A 16,573-nucleotide genomic window follows, 5' to 3' on the forward strand; every position below is an offset into this window, starting at 1 on the left:
AATAGATTAGTGGTTGCATCAATAGGAAAAGAGAAACCAACAAAAGCTTTTCCTGACTAAGCTCAACATTGGACTTTCTAGACAAAAACTTTAAATCAACTGTGTTAAAAATACTTGAAGATCCAAAGGAAGCCATGGAAAAAGAACTAAAGGAAACCATAATAGTGTATCACCAAATAGAGAATTATCATAAAAATTATTTTTAAATGTAATTGAAATTTTTGAGCCAAAAAGTATAATAACTGAAATGAAAAATGTAGTAGAGAAGTTACACAGATTTGGTTAGGGAGAAAAAACAGTTATCAAACTTGAAAAATAGCTCAGTTGAGATTATTCAGTACAAGAAACAGAAAGAAAAAAAAATACAGAAAAATAAACAGGCTAAGAGACCTGTGGAATACCTTCAAGCAAATGAATACACTGTTAATGGGTATCTCAGAGGGAGAAAAGAGAGACTAAACAGGCAAAAAAAGTATTTGAAGGGTTAGTGGCTGAAAAGTACCCACATTTGATGAAAGATTTGCATCTCTACCTCCAAAAATCTAAATGAACTGCTAGCATAATCTCAAAGAGGTCCTCACTGAGAAACATTATTGTCAAATTATTGAAGTTAGAGCAAGATAAAATCTTAAAATGAGCAAGAGAAAAGCAACTCATTATATGTAAGGGAAACTCAAAAAGATTAACAGCCACTTGCATCTCAGAAACCACACAGGTCAGAAAGCACTGTGATGACATATTTAAAGTTCTAAAATAAAGAACTATACAATTTTTACATCTGACCAAATTATCCTTTACAACTAAAGAAGATATTTCCAAATAAAAGCTGGGGAATTCTGTCCCTAGTAGATCTGCCCTACAAAAAATGCAAAAAGGGAGTCTTCCAGGCTGAAATGAGAGGACACTAGACAATAAAGCCAAAGAAAGAAATAAGGAACAACATTAAAGATAGCTACATAAATAAATGGGAAACAAAAAGTATTGCACATTTTGTTTCAAATCCTCTTTTTGTCCTTATAAGATTTTAAAGGCAAATATATAAAACAATAATTATAAATCTTTGTTAAGGGAGACACAAAGTATAAAGATGTAATTTATGACAATAATAGCATATAGGGTAGACAGAGCTATAATGTAGCAGAATTTTACATACTGTTGAAAGGAGGGGAAAACTGATGTAATTGAAGAGAGCAAGACAGTTGTACAATAAGAGTTGGAAACTTCAGTATCTCATTTTAAGTCCTGGATAGGACTAGAAGACAAGATGGATAAGGAAACAGGGGAATTCAATGAAACTATGAACTAATTAGACCATATATATTATACATATATCTATATATATTCTCTCTCTCTGAATATATATATGCAATATATATTATATATAATATGTAATGAAGTAATATAAATATCATATATATATATAAATATTATATATATATGACTTCATTCAACAATGGAAAAATATATGGTCTTTTGAAGTGTACATGAAAAATTTTCCAGGATAGACTGTATGATAGGCCACAGAAATTTTCGTAACTTAAAATATTTTAAATCATACAAAGAATCTTCTCTATTCACAATGGAGGGAAACTAGAAAACAATAGCAGAAAGAAAATATAAAAAGTAAAATACATGTGAAAATTGAAAAACAATCATAAAACGTGATTGAAGAAGAAATTACAAGTAAAATTAGAAAATATATTTAAATTAATGAAAAATCACAGCAATCAACATGTATGAGATACAACAAAAGTAGCGCTTGAAGGGACATTTATGGCTGTAAATGCTTAGATTTAATAAGGAGAATGATCCCAAGTTAATAAACTAACTTTATATGTTAAGAAACTAGAAAAAGAAGAGCAAGCTAAATCAAAAGTCACAAGAAGGAGGGAAATAATAAAGATTAGAGTGGAGAAAATAAAAATAGAGAATAGAGAAATAATAGCGATGATTATATTATTATTCTTTCATTCTGTTAATGTGTTGTATTATATTGATGGATTCATGCAGATTGAATCATCCTTGTATCATTGGTACAAATTCCACATGGTCATGGTGTATGATTCTATAAATGTGCCATTGAATTTTGTTTTTAGTATTTTATTAAAGATTTTTGCATTCATGTTTATCAGAGATATTGCCTGGTAGTTTCATTTCCTGCAGTGTAATTACCTAGTTTTCATATCAGGGTAATGCTGGCCTCATAAAATGAGTATGGAAGTGTTCCTTCTTCTATTTCTTAAAAATTCAAGAATATTGGTGTTAATTCCTCTTTGCTTTTTTCTGGCTAGACTGACTGGGGGAAGAAAAGAAGGCTCAAATTAACAAAATCATGAACAAAAGTGGCATTATTACTGTCTATACATTATAGAAACAAAAAGGATTAAATTTCCTATATGATTTTAAAGACAAATACATAAAACAATAATTATAAATATTTATACTTGTAGATTATAACTCTTTATAGATAACTAGAAACAGAAAACAGAAGAGAAGGGAACATTTCCTAACTCATTCTATGAGGCCTGCATTACCATAGATGCAAATATTCTCAACAAAATACTGACAAACTGAATCTGGCAGCATCTTAAGAAAAAATACATCACAATCAAGTAGGACTTTTCCTAAGAATCTAAGTGTGGTTCAACATATGAAAGCCAATCAGAGTAATACACCATATTAATAGAAAAAGATTTATGTAATTATCAATTAACTCAGAAAAGGCATTTCACAAAATCCAACACCTGATCATGATAAAAACACTCAACAAACTGTAGAAATAGAGGCAATTTTCTCAACATAATAAGGTCATATGTGAAACGCCCACAGCTAATGTAATACTTGATATAATAAGTCTAAAAGCTTTTTCTCTAAGATCAGGAATAAAACCAGGATGTCCACTGTCACCACTTCTGTTCAACATGGTATTGAAAGTTCTATCCAGGACAATTAGACAAAAAAAGTAGTCCAAAATGGAAATTAAGAAATAAAACTCAATTTGCAGATGATATAATCTTATGCATTAAAATCTTAAGAATCAACAAAAAACTAATAGAGCTAATAAATGAATTCAGCAAAATTGTAAAATACAAGATCAGCATGCACAAATCTGTTCTCTTTCTATACACTAGGAATTAACAATCTGAAAATAAACTATGAAAATTTCATGTACAATAGAAAATAAAAGAAAAAATTCAGAAAGTAAAATTTCAGGATACAAAATTAATGTACAAAAATCAGTAGTGTTTCCATACACTGAAAATGTTAAGCTGAGAGCCAAATCAAGAATGCAATCCCATTTACAATAGCCACTGGGAAAAAAATACTTAGAAATATGTCTAACAAAGGAGGTGAAAGATCTCTACTCAAGGAGAACTACAAAATGCTCCTGAAAGAAATTATAGATGACACAAATGAAAAAACATTCCTTGCTCATAGATTGGAAGAATCAATGTCATTCAAATGACATACTGCCCATAGCAATCTATAGATTCAACATTATTCCTATGAAACTACTAACATCATTTTTCACAAAATTAGAAAAAAAATTCTAAAATTTATGTGGAACCCAAAAAGAGCCTGAGTAGCCAAAGCAATCCTAAGCAATTAGTTCAAAACCAGAGTCACCACATTATCCAATATTAAACTGTACTTTAAAGCTACAGTAACCAAAACAGCATGTACTGATACAAAAACAAACACATAGATAATTGAATCAGAATAGAGAAACCAGAAACAAATCTGTATATCTACAGTGAAATCACTTTTGGCAGAGGTTCCAAAAACATACATTGAGGAAGGAACAGTCTTTTCAATAAGTGGTGTTGGGATAGCTAGCTATCATTATGCAGAAGAATAAAAATGAACCCATATCTGTCACTGTTTACAAACATTAACTCATGATGCATTAAAGATTGTAAATTTAAGACATCAAAGTAGAAGAATCCTAGAAGAAAGCCTAGGAAACATCATTCTGGACACAGGCCTTTGAAAAGAATGTATGACTAAGTCCAGAAAAGCAATTGAAACAACAACAAAATTGACAAGTGTGACCTAACTAAACCAAAGAGCTTCTACACAGCAAAATAAACTATCAACAGAGTACACTGAAATGCACAAAATGGGAGAAAATATTTGCAAATTATGTATCCAACAAAAGTCTAATATTCACAATTGATAATGAAATTAAACAGCAAGAAAAAAACCCAAATAACTACATTAATAAATGGGCAAAAGGCATGAACAGACACTTATCCAAAGGAGACATATAAGTAGTCAAAAAACATGAAAAAATACTCAGCATTGCTGATCATCAGAGAAATATGAATCAAAACTATAATGAGATGCCATCTCATCCTAATCAGAATGGCTATTATTAAAAAGTCAAAAATCAACAGATGCTGGTGTGGCTATGGGGCAAAGGGAATATGTATACACTCTCAGGAGAATGTAAATTAATTCATCCATTGTGGAAAGCAGTTTGGAGACTTCTCAAAGAACTTAAAACAGAACTACCATTCAACCCAGCTATCCCATTACTGGGTATATATCCATAAGAAAATAAATTGTTCTTCGAAAAAGACACATGTACTCATATGTTCATCACAGCACTATTCACAATAGAAAAGACATGGAGTCAACCTAGGAGCCCATCAACAGTGTATTAGATAAAGAAAATGCATATATACACCATGGAATACTACACAGCCATTAAAAATAATGAAATCATGTTCTTTGCAGCAACATGGAGGCAGCTGGAGGCCATTATCCTAATCAAATTAATGCAGAAACAGAGGCAGAGGGAATATTTCCAAACTCATTCTACAAGGCCAGCATTACCCTCATACCAAAACCAGACAGACACATCATAAAAAGAAACCATAGACCAATATTTCTGATGAATATTGATGCAAAAATCTCAAACAAAATATTAGCATACTGAATTCAGGAATATATTAGAAAAACCACTCATCATGACCAAGTGGGATTTATCCCTGGGATACAAGGATGGTTCAACATATGCAAATCAATCAATGTGATACATCATATCAACAGAGTAGAGGATAAAACCATATGATCCTGATTATTTCAATTGATGCTGGAAATGCATTTGATAAAATTAAACGTGCATTCATGATAAAAACTCTCAAAAAAAACTGGGGATAGAAGGAACATACCTCAACATAATAAAAGCCATATATGACAGACGCACAGCTAGTATCATAATGAATGGGGAAATCTGAAAGCCTTTTCTGTTAGATCTGGAACATGACAAGGATGCTCACTTTCATCACTGTTATTTAACATAGTACTGAACTAGAGCAATCAGACAAGTGAATGAATTAAGGGCATCCAAAGTGGAATAGAAGAAGTCAAATTACCCTTCTTTGCAGATGATATAATCTTCTATTTGGAAAAACCTAAAGACTCTACTAAAAAACTATTAGAAGTGATAAACAAATCCAGTAAAGTTGTCAGATACAAAATCAACACACAAAAATCAGTAGCATTTCTATATGAAAACAATGAAAAATCTAAAAAGAAATTTTTAAACATTATTTCCAGTTACAGTACCCACAAATAAAATTAAATGCCTAGGAATTAACTAAAGAAGTAAAAGATCTCTAAAATGAAAGCTATGAAACACTGATGAAATAAGTTAAAGAGGACACTGAAAAATGGAAAGATATTCCATGTCTGTAGATAGGTAGAATCAATATTGTTAAAATGTTTATACTACCTAAAGCAATCTACAGATTAAATGCAATCCCTATCAAAATACCAATGCCATTCTTCACAGAAATAGACAAAACAATCCTAAAATTTATATGGAACCACAAAAGACCCAGAATAGCCAAAGCTATCTTGAACAAAAAGAACAAAACTAGAGGAATTATATTACCTGGCTTTAAATTATACTACAGAACTACAGTAACCAAAACACTATGGTAGTGTCATAAAAGTGAACACATAGGTCAGTGGAACAGACTAAAGAACCCCAAGATAAATCCACACACCTATAGTGAACTCATGTTCAACAAAGTTACTAAGAGCATACATTGGTGAAAAGACAGTCTCTTCAATAAATGGTGCTGGGATAGTTGGAAATTCATATGTAGAAGAATGAAACTAGAGCCCCATCTTTCATTATATGCAAAAATAAAATAAAAACAGATTAAAGACTAAAATTTAAGACCTCAAATTATGAAACTACTACAAGAAGACATTGGGGAAAATCTTCAGGACATTGGTCTGGGCAAAGATTTCTTGAGTAATACCCCAAAGAAAACATGGACAAATAGGATCACATCAAGTTAAACTTCTGCACAGCAAAGGATACAATCAACAAAGTGAAAGGACAACCCCTAGAATGGGAGCAAATATTTGTAAACTACCCACCTGACAAGAGATCAATAGCCAAAATACATAGGCACTCAGATAACTATATAGGGAAAAAAATCTAATAATCTGATCAAAAAATGGGCAAAAAGATTTGAATAGACATTTCTCAAAAGAAGACATACGAATGATAAACCGGCATATCAAAAGGTGATTATCATCATGGATCATCAGGACAATGCAAACCAAAATGATAATAAGATATTATCTCATCCCAATTAAAATGGCTTATATCCAAAAGACAGCCAATAGCAAATACTGGCAAAGATATGGAGAAAAGGGAATCCTTGTACACTTTGGTGGGAATGTAAATTAGTACAATCACTAGAGAGAACAGTATGGAGGTTCCTCAAAAATCTAAAAATAGAGCCACTATATGATCCAGCTACCCCACTGCTGGGTATATACCCAAAAGAATGAAAATCAGAATATCAAAGAAATATCTGCAATCTCTTGTTTGTTGCAGCACTGTTCACAATAGCTAAGATTTGGAAGCAACCTAAGTGTTCATCAACAGATGAATGGAAAAGAAAAGGTGGCACATATACACAATGGAATACTATTCAGCCATAAAAAAATAATGAATCTGGGCATGGTGGCTCATCCTGTAATCCCAGCACTTTGGGAAGCCGAGGAAGGTGGATCACCTGAGGTCAGGAGTTTGAGACCATCCTGACCAACATGGAGAAACCCCATCTCTACTAAAAATACAGAATTAGTCTGGAGTGGTGACACATGCCTGTCATCCCAGCCACTCTGGAGTCTGAGGCAGGAGAATTGCTTGAACCCAACAGGCAGAGGTTGCGATGAGCTGAGATTACGCCATCGCACTCCAGCCTGGGCAACAAGAGTGAAACTCCGTGTCAAAAAAAATTTATATAAAAAATGAGATCGTGTCATTTGCAACAACATGGATGAAACTGGAAGACATCATGTTAAGTAAAATAAGGCTGGCACAGAAAGAGAAACGTCACATGTTCTCACTTATTTGTGGGATCTAACATTCAAAACTGAACTCATGGACATAGAGAGTAGAAGGATGGTTTCCAGAGGCTGCAAAGAGTAGTAGAGGGCTGAGTGGGAGGAGGGCCTGGTTAACAGGTAAAAGCACAAAGATTGAATAAGACCTACTGTTTGATTGTAAAACAGGGCAACTATAGTCAATAATAACTGTACATTTAAAAATAACTAAAAAAAGACTGTAATCGATTTTTTTTGTAACACAAATCATAAATATTTGAGGTGATGACTGCCCCATTCTCCAGGATGTGCTTATTTCACACTGCATGCCTGTACCAAAAAATCTCATGTGCCCCATAAATATGTACACCTACTATGTATCCACAAACATTAAAGATTAAAAATATTTAAAAAACAACAAGAAGCCAAACAACCCAATTAAAATGTGGGCAAAGAATTCAATAGAATCCAGTACTCCAAGGAATATATACCAGTGGCAAACAAGCTGGTGGTGGGATTGCAAAATGATAACAGCTGCTTTGAAAACCACTGTAACATTTGTCCCAAAAAGTAAAACAGAATTACCATATGACCCAGAATGCCAAACTACGTACCCAGGAGAATAGAAAGTGGGTATTTAAACAAAAACACACCCATGAATGTTTATAGCAGCACTATTCATATTAGCCTCAGGGTAGGAAGAACTCCAAATGTTTATCAAGTGATGAATAGATAAACAAAATGTGGAATATCCATATAAAAATATTATTCAGCCATGAAAAAGAATGATGTACTGATACATACTGCAACATGACTGAACCTCATAAGCATTATGTTATGTCAAAGGAAACAGAAAAGGTCATTGCATTATACAATTCTATTTATATGAAGTATAGATAATAGGCAAATGCATAGAGACAAAAAGCAGATTAGTGGTTTCCAGGGGCTGGGAGAAGGAGAAGGGATGGGTAGTAACTGATTAATGTGTATAGGGTTTCCCTTTGAGCTGATAAAAATGTTTTCAAATTAGATAACGATGATGGTTGGACAAAGTTGGTAATGCGCTACAAACCTTTGAACTGTACATTTAAAATACTTAATTTCATGTTATATATGTAAATTTTGCATCAGTCTTACAAGTGATCATTCTAGCTTCCACAAAAGGAATGGATTTGAAAATAGCACGAATGGAAATAAAACTAGTTATAAGGTCAGCACAGTGGTCCAGATGAGAGATAATGGTGACCTGAATTAAGGTGCTGGCAATAGGTTGGAGAGAGGGAAATAAAATTGCTGTCTAGAGGCCATTACATAGGATTTGGCAGCCAATAAGATGAGGTACGGGTCATAGGCATTGAGGATGTATCCTGGGTTTTAAGACTGGGAATCTGGGTGAACAGCATCAGCACTGGATGCAAAACTGGAGATGCCATTGGGTTGTCCACTATCACAAATCAGCCAGTAAGAGAAATATGCACAGCACCATTCTCCTGAGCTTTCCTGATTCTGGTGCAGGAGACTTTGCATATAATATAGCAAATATGAATAGTGATTTTTAAAAAATAACATGAATATTTTCAAACAGTTGTAAGATTGGTATCTTATTTACATTTATTTTAATACCTATGTTTGGAATTATAACATTTTAACCATGATCGTATTCTGATGAAACTACATCTCCCCTCCCTGAGACCTCTGCCCCCTAGTTAGTCTGCCACTTCCCTGTATAATGCTTTCCATATAGTACTGACAACCCTGGACGACTCTTCTCTTATTGATCCCCCAACACAACTGAGTGAACATGCCATAGCCCCTAGTTCTTTCTCTGAAGCAACCCAGCTGTAAGGGACTGCATTTCCATAGCCTTAAGCCTTCTGATACTAAAGTAAGGATGATCCACTCAGAGCACCCTCAGAGATAGGGATAAACAGAAGAGGGGGCCAGGTGGAAGGAAAGAGACAAAGCATGTGACCTAACATGGGGGACAGGTGGCAGGAGGCAGAGGGAGTGGGAGGTGCAGCAAAACCTCAGCTGCTGGAGTGGAAGAGCCAGGACCTTTTGTCTCATAATGTATGGAAGAGTGTGTGCATGTATGTGATGATGATGATTAAGTGGTACATGGTATCAGGGAGAATTGTCAGCACTGATGCTGATTAGGGATGCTGAAAGACTAATAGTAAGGAAGAAAACTAGAAAAATTGGTCTGAGTGTGGAAAAGTAATACTAATTACAGTCATTTATGCGAACTGCTTACCATTTATTACTAATTCCTATCCAACAAAATAATCATTAGTTATGTCATTAAATATGTGTCAGATTAACTTTGTTGTCACTTTTATTTGTGATTAGAACAGTAAACTCTGCATGTATGCTCTGGCTTAATAGTTTGTTGCTCATGCAAGCATGGCTGTCAGCTCACAATTAGAAAAAAAAAAAAACTATTATGTTCGGGCTGGAGCATGGGAGGCTTTGAATTCCAGGCTAAGCAGTTTATAGTTAATTTAAGAGGCAATGGGGAGCCCTTACAGAACAATCCATGATGGGCGGGGGTGTGTTACATGATCAGCACTGTACTTTAGGAATCACAGATTGGCTGGGCTGGGAGATTGCTTAAAGATTACTCACCCAGTGATCACTAGCCAGGAGCACTGGCAACCATACTGGGGGTTCTGGATGAATTATGAAGATTTCAGAAAGCCTAAAGGAACCAATGCATTTCTTTATAATAATAAGGCTGTACAGATCAACCACAGAGTCAGTATTATTTGCTTTGGGCTAGAATGAATCAAATGGGACACTGATCAGAAGAATTGATTGGTGGTTATGAAAGTCATTTTTTTTAAAAGGCAAAACAAGCTAATTGTTCCTTAACAAATAAAAAGGTTTTTTTCTTTGTTCGTTTTTGTTTCTTGAGGCAGAGTCTTACTCTGTTGCCCAGACTAGAGTGCAGTGGTGTGATTTTAGTCACTGCAACCTCTGCCTCCTAGGTTCAAGCAATTCTCCTGCCTCAGCCTCCTGGGTAGCTGAGACTATAGGTGCAGGCCACCACACCTGGCAATTTTTGTATTCTTAGTAGAGATGGGGTTTCACTATGTTGGCCAGGCTAGCCTGGAACTCCTGACCTGAGGTGATCTGGCCACCTCAGCCTCCCAAAGTGCTGGGATCACAGGCATGAGTCACCATGCCCAGCAATAAAAACTTTGACATTAGAAAAATTTTTCCCCAAAGCATGGGGAGAAATCCCAGATACAGGTTGATGGGGAGGAAGGCAGCAAATCACACTGCCATGTGTGTACCTATGCAACAATCTTGCATGTTCTTCACATGTAACCCAAAACCTAAAATGCAATTAAAAAAAAAAAGAAAAAGAAAAATTTTTCCAGTCAAGGGCCCTACAGATTGAAAACAAAACAAAAGGGATCTTGGGTGATGAAAAAGTTGGGAGCCTCTATTGTCATCCAGCCAATCCATTCATTCTTAGAGAAGGAGCAGAAGTTAGAGATGGATAGAACTTGCCTTACAGTAAGATGGACAAATGGACTAGACAGTGCAAAAGGAAGGTAGGTGAGACTAAACACCAGAAAACCAGCTCAGTAGGAAATTAGGATACCTAGATTAGGGTGATAGAAGTTACTCTGCAAAGAAAAAGGGCAGATAGGAGAGTGAAAAGGCAATGCCAGACAGGTTCACTTGTTGGATATGGACAGAGAGGAAAAGAAGGAAATTGAGAATGACTCCAAAATTTCCAGTATAGTAAACTGAGCCAATGATGGCATCATTAGCAGAAATATAAAAAGCTAGAGGAATAATTGATTTGGGGGTAGAGGGGAATCATGCGTTTGGTTTCATACATATTGACCTTACGTTGTAATTTTGCATATTCAAAAAGAATATGACAGTAGAAATTAGAAATGCTTGGCCTTATTTTTTAATGTACTGTATTGAGGTATGATTAACATACAATAAACTGTACATATTTAATGTATACAACTCAAGGAGTTTGAAGATAAGTATATATCCATGAAAGTATCACCGCAATCTACATTGTTAACATAGCCATCACCTCCAACTGTTTTTTTCCACCTTCCTTATCTATTATTATACTTAACCTATTTTTTTTTAGAACTGCTTGGCTTTAAATTCTGACTTATTTACACTGTGCAGCTTTTGGCAAAGAATTTTTCTTTTGATTTTCAGTTTTCACATCTGTAGATTTTGGATATTGATACTTGCCTTACAGGATTCATGAGATGATTAAATGGGAAGACTTATGTAAAGTATCTAGCATAATACCTAGCAAAGGGCAAGTACTCATTACTCTTCTCTGGAGAAAGAATGGAGAGGAAATCTTTAAGAGACAGTTAGAAACAAGGGAAAGCTCAGAAGAGTTGTTAAATCCAAAGCTATATTTTTAGGACCAAACTGCAAAACATTGGTAATACTTTCCCAGAGTTTCTGAAAGTTGGAAGTTTAGAGGTCTGATAACTGGAGAAGGAATCTAGCAAAGGAATCTGAAGGAATGGGTGGAATGAAATAGGGAGCACACTGTCAAAGAAGCCAAGGGAGCCAGGATAATTTGAAAGTGGAAGAGTATTTCATGGGGTCAAATGAAATAAAGAGATCTAGAAAACAGAGAGAGATATGAGGCTATTGGGAATTAACTTTAAGAGACAGCAGAGAATTAGGAATGAATTAGTTAAGAGACTAAGTAGTGAGGGTGGGGCAGCAGAGACAATGAAGAAAAAGCAACTCTTTCAACATGAACAATGGAACAAGAGGGATAGAGGTGACAATAATTCAAAAATGTAACAGCCATAAGAGAAGGTTATTTTAGGATACTAAAAAACAGAGCATGTTGTATGCTAAGGGGAAAATGCCAATGGAGAGAAAGACACTGATGAGGCAGAGTAAAGAAGACAGGCTCTATTAAGCTATGCAGAGGTAGCCCTAGGTTGAAGCCACATTAAAAGTGTCCCTAGTGAAAGATCTAACATCTAATCCAGGAGAAGTGATGTGAGATCAAATCAGAAGCAAACAATCCCATTGTTCTGTTCATTCTGAAGCTGTTCTGTTACAAAGTGGAATTTATACAAGGGAGGCAAGTTTGATTCAATATTTAAAAATCAATCTATGTTATCTACCATATTAAGTTAAGAAGAGAAATCATAAGATAATATAAATCAATGATTGTTAGTTCTCATTTTTTCAACATAATATTAGAAGATTTAGCCAGCAGAATAAGGCAAGAAAATAAAATAAAAGGCATATAGACTGGAAAGGAGAAAGTTAACCTTCTACTTGCAAATGATGTGATTGTATATATAGAAAATATCAAGAAATCTAGGAAAGAATTTCCAGAACTAATAAATACGTTCAAGAAGGTCACAGTATACAAAATCAACATGCAAAAATCAATTATGTTCTAATTGCTAGCAACTAACATGTGGAAATCAAAATCTAACACAAAGTATAATTTATAATTATGCCAAAGAATGTTAAATCTGTATAAATACTTGACAAAACACCTGCAGGATCTATATACTGAGCATTACAAAATGCTGATAAAAGATATCAAAAAACATCTAAAAATGGAAGAAAATAATATATTTATGGATTGAAAGTATCAGCATTGTAAAGATGTTAATTTCCCCCAGATTCATATAAAGATTTAGTGCAATTTCTATCAAAATTCTGGCAAGATTTTATTGTAGAAATAGACCTACTTATTCTTAAATGGAAATGGAAAGTCACAGTCCATATAACAACTGTAACAATCTTGTGAAAAAAGAATAAAGTAAAAGAAACCATTCTATCTGATATTAAGGCTCACTATATAGTTAGAGGAATCATGACAATGTCATGATTGGCAGAACGACAGGCATATGAATTAATGGAAGGGAATAGAGAACCCAGAAATGGACCCGCACAAATTTATCCAATTCAATGGAGGAAAGGATAGCCTTTTCAATAAATGGTCCTGGAACAATGTGATATTCACAGACAAAAATGAGTTTGACTTGAATCTGACACATTATATAAACCTTAATTGAAAATGGATTATAGATTTATTTTTTCAGTACTTTTTTTTTCTTAGAGACATAGTCTTGCTCTGTTACCCAGGCTGGGTGCAGTGGCATGGTCATAATTTACTATAGCCTGAAACTTCTGGGCTCAAGAAATCCTCCTGCCTTAGCCTCCTTAACCTCCTTAATATTTGGAACTACAGGCATGTGCCACCATGCCTGGCTACATTTTTTTTAATGTTTTTACTTTTAGTGTAAACAGGGTTTCATTATGTTGACCAGGCTGGTCTTAAACTTATGGCTTCTAGCAGTCCTCCCACCTTGACCTCCTAAGATGCTGGTATTACAGTCGTGAGCCATCATGCCTAGCTTTAAATACCTATTTTTATTTAATGCTTATAACAATGCTGGATCATAAACATAAATATCATTCTACTATAAGGACACATGCACACAAATGTTCATTGCAGCAATGTTTACAATAGCAAAGACCTGGAACCAGCCCAAATGCCCATCAATGATAGACTGGACTGGGAAAATGTGACAAATATACACCATGGAATATTATGCAGCCATCAAAAATGATGAGTTCGTGTCCTTTGTAGGGACATGGATGAAGCTGGAGAACATCATTCTCAGCAAACTGACACAAGAACAGAAAATGAAACACTGCATGTTCTCACTCATAGACGGGTGTTGAACAATGAGAACACATGGACACAGGAAGGGGAGCACTACACACTGGGGTCTGTTGGGGGGAATAGGAGAGGGACAGTGGGGGGTGGGGAGTTTGGGAGAGATAGCATGGGGAGAAATGCCAGATATAGGTGAAGGGGAGGAAGGCAGCAAATCACACTGCCACATGTATACCTATGCAACTATCTTGCATGTTCTTCACATGTACCCCAAAACCGAAAATGCAATAAAAAATACAAAAAAAGATATATAAATGTAAAATGTAAAACAAAGACAATTTTAGAAGAAAATGTGGAAGAAGAATCTTTGGGAACAAGACTTAGTTAATAATTTTTAGGTTGGAAATTCAAAGCACAATCCTTAAAAAGAAAAAGTGATAAATTGGACTTCATCAAAATTTTAAAAGTTTTCTGTATGAAATATCCTTTTATGAAAATTAAAATGACAAGCTACAATCTTGGAGAATATATCTGCAACCCACATAGTTGACAAAGGACTAGTATCTAGAATATATGAAGAACTCTCAAATCAGCCAGATGTGGTGGCTCACGCCTGTAATCCCAGCACTTTGGGAGGCCAAGGCGGGGAGATCACAAAGTCAGGTGTTCAAGACCAGCCTGGCAGAGATGGTGAAACTCCATCTCTACTAAAAATACAAAAATTGGCTGGGCATGTTGGTGGGCACCTGTAATCCCAGCTACTTAGGATGCTTAGGCAGAGAATTGCTTAAACCTGGGAGGTGGAGGTTGCAGTGAGCCAAGATTGCACCACTGCACTCCAGCCTGAGTTAAAACAAGAAAACCAAAACTCTCAAATTTCAATCCTAAAAATACAATTACATGATGACCAAGAGACATTTCACTAAGAAGGATATGCAGATGGTAGTAAAATAACAATGAAAACATCTCTAGCCATTAGGGAAATGCACATTAAAACCACAATGTAATGTTACTGCACATCTGTCAGAATTAGTAAAACAAAAAATAGTGACATCACTAAACGCTGGGGAGTCTACCAACTTTGTTATTTTTCAATATTATTTTGGCTCTTCTGGGTCCCGTATTCTGCCAAATGAGTTTTAGGATTAGCTTTTTCTATTTCTGCAAAAAAGTCACCTGATTTTTAAGGGGATTATGTTTGATTTGTAGATCAATTTCAGCAGTTTTGTCATCTTAGTAATATTTGTTTTTCCAATCCATGAAATGAGATGTCTTTCAATTTACTTAAATCTTCTTCAATTTCTCTTAACAGTGTTTTGTAGATTTTAGTGTACAAATTCTATACCACCTTGGTTAAATGTATTCATAAGTAGTTTGTTTTTGATGCTATTATAAATTGAATTGGATTTTTAATTCTTTTTAAGAAAAATTATAGATGGCCAGGTATGGTGGCTCATGCCTGTAATCTCAGCACTTTGGGAGGCCAAGGCAGGAGGATCACTTGAGGTCAGGGTTTTGAGACCAGCCTGGCCAACATGGTGAAACCTCCTCTCTACTAAGAATTCAGAAGTTAGCTGGGCATGGTGGCAGATGCCTGTAATCCCAGCTACTGAGGAGGCTGAGGTAGGAGAATTGCTTGAACCCAAGAGGCAAAGGTTGCAGTGAGCTGAGATCATGCTACTGAGCTCCAGCCTGGGCAACAGAATGAGACATTGTCTCAAAGAAAAAAAAGAAAATTATAGTTGACAAATACAACTTTTATGCATTTACAGTGTAAAACATGATGTTTTGGTATATGACTGCCTGGCAAAATGGTTATATAAAGCTAATTGACGTATCTGTCATCCCACATACTTATTTTTTGTTACAAGAACATTTAAGATCACTTTTTTAATAAACTTCAAATATATAATACATTATTAACTATTATCACTATGGTGTACAGTAGATCTCCAGAACTTATTTATCCTGTTCAACTAAAACTTTGTACTTTTTGACCAACATCTTCCCATTCCCAAACCCTGAACTGCAGCCCTTGGAAATGACCATTCTATTCTCTGCTTCTCTGAGTTCAACTTATTTAGACTCCATGTATGAGTGAAATCATGGAATATTTGTCTTTCTGTGCCTAGCTTATTTCATTTAGCATAAATTTTCTCCAGGTTCGTCTAAGCTGTCACAAATGATAGGATTCCTTTGTTCTTAAGGCTGAATAGTATTCGTGTGTGTGTGTGTGTGTGTGTGTGTATGTGTGCGTGTGTAAAACATTTTCCTTGTCCCTTTATCTGTTAATGATTTCGGGTGATTTTATATCTTGGCTATTGTGAATAATGCTTCCATAAAACACAGTAGCAAAGACATTTCTTTGGCATACTGATTTGAATTCCTTTGGATATATACCAAGAAATGGGATTGCTGGATCATAGGGTAATTTTATCTTTTTATTTTTTGAGGACTTCCATACTGTTTTCCATAATGTCTGTACTAATTTACATTCCTTTCTACAGAGTGCAAACATTTCCTTTTTTGTATCTCCCCACCAGCACTTGTTATTTT

This window comes from Callithrix jacchus, chromosome X (genome assembly GCF_049354715.1).
Source record: "Callithrix jacchus isolate 240 chromosome X, calJac240_pri, whole genome shotgun sequence".
In the NCBI taxonomy this organism is placed as follows: Eukaryota; Metazoa; Chordata; class Mammalia; order Primates; family Cebidae; genus Callithrix; species Callithrix jacchus.